This window comes from Echinops telfairi, unplaced genomic scaffold (assembly GCF_000313985.2).
Source record: "Echinops telfairi isolate 266 unplaced genomic scaffold, ASM31398v2 ScPeMD7_19;HRSCAF=73, whole genome shotgun sequence".
Classification (NCBI taxonomy): Eukaryota; Metazoa; Chordata; class Mammalia; order Afrosoricida; family Tenrecidae; genus Echinops; species Echinops telfairi.
In genome coordinates this window covers 8,289,335-8,291,152 of record NW_022103916.1, presented here as the reverse complement: position 1 = coordinate 8,291,152, position 1,818 = coordinate 8,289,335, and the positions used below count along the sequence as shown (strand labels likewise).

At 34.4% G+C, this 1,818-nt stretch overlaps 1 protein-coding gene across 1 annotated transcript in view; it reads left to right on the top strand.

Moving 5' to 3' along the window:
- KDM6A (lysine demethylase 6A) overlaps positions 1-1,818 on the top strand; it is a 178,221-nt gene that overhangs the window by 104,757 nt on the left and 71,646 nt on the right. The window lies entirely within an intron of this gene.

Sequence of the window (1,818 nt, the reverse complement as noted above, 5' to 3'; positions counted from 1 at the left end):
AGAAGGCAAATGTTTTGAGAATGATGAGGGTAACAAATGTACATATGTGCTTGAAACAATGGATGGATGTATGGATTGTGATAAGAATTGTACAATCCCCGAATAAAATAATTAAAAAAGAAAAGAAAGTAAAGGCTTCAGAATCTTCATTTGCTGATAGGGCACAACTCAAAATGAGAAGAAAACACGTGCAAACATCAATTAACAATTGTAATGTGGAATGTAGGAAGTATGAATCTAGGAAAATTGGAAGTCATCAAAGATGAAATGCATAAAGATACATATCCTAGTTGTTAACTGTAATGGAATGGTAATTGCCATTTTGAATCAGAAAATCGTATGGATTACTGTACCAGAAGTGACACATTCAAGAGGGATAGGGCTACATTCGTTTCCCAAAAGGATATTTTAAGAACTCCCACAAAGACAGGCTAGCTTAATTATGTACACACAGTGTTTTGTGTAAGAATATAAGAGCTATGTGTTTATACCAAATGATCTTTCTAATCACAAATGGAACATGTTAGACTAGCCTGTTCCTAAAATAGATATGCCAATGAAGTAGGTTGTTCAATTAATAATTATTTGTACTAATGAACAGGGTGGACAATTTGTGGATTTCATTTTTAGTTATAGTATCAAGTAGCCAACATAAAAATTTTTAAGCATTTAATTGGTTTTTTAATGAACTTTCACACAATCAGTTTTCCATTCAACATTTTATATATAGATTGTTCTGTAACATTGGTTGCTACCCCCACAATAAGCCAGCATGCTCCCCAAATCCACCCTTCCACCTTCATTCCCATCTTTCAGCTTCCCTGTTCTCCTTGCCTTCTGATCTTTGCTTTAGGGCAAAATGGTACTCATTTGACCTTGAATACATGCTTGATCTAAGTTACACATACCTCTAGGGTTTTATTATTTTATAGGCCAATCTCTTATTTAGCTCAAAGGGGAGTGACTTCAGTTACAGATTAAAAGGGTATCTCTAGTATTAGTCTAGTAGGTCTTGCATTTCTAGGAATTTGAATTTTATTTTCGTTTTCTCCTATTCTAACAAGGACTTTCTATTGTCTACCTGGTCAGAGTGATTGATAGTGGTAGCCAAGCACCATCTAGTTCTTCTGGTCTTTAGCTAGGAGAGGCTGTGAATCATTTGGACCATTAGTCCTGTGGACTCATTGCTTTCTTGTGTCATTCTCTCTATCCCTCCACCCCGATTCTCTCCTTTTCGGTGAGTAGGAGACAAATTGTTGCATATAAATGCCCAGCTTGCAAGCTTTTAAGACCCCAGATGATACTTACTAAACATTCTCTTTACCAACATTAGTTTATTCTTGTTAGCCATTTTAGTTCACCAAGTACAGTTTTATTCATTCTGTTGATGTGATAAGATTCTATAAAGATTGAAAGCTTAGAAACCATGTGAGGAAATAAAATACACTCCGTCCTGTACCCTTGCTAAGAGTCAGAATTAACTTGTTAACAGTGTTTGCTTTTTTAATGATAAAATATCATACTGGAAGCTTCCTGAAACCTATTTCTGTCAAATTGTTGTTTGGACTTACTAGAACAATAATCATTAATTTGTCTAGGAGTTGTGAACAACTCTTCACAGATTTCCATTGTGGAAAGGAATGAACTTATTCTGGCTGACATTTTAAATGTTCTTTTAGGAACTTCAGCTGTTAATTATATTTTTAAGTCTGAAAGTTCAGGGAAGCACTAAAAATTAAATAGACATTTGTGAGGATGGTGTTAAAGTGTTACTGGAAACCTAACTTAGCTTCTTTTAACTTTAAGATTGTTTGTATT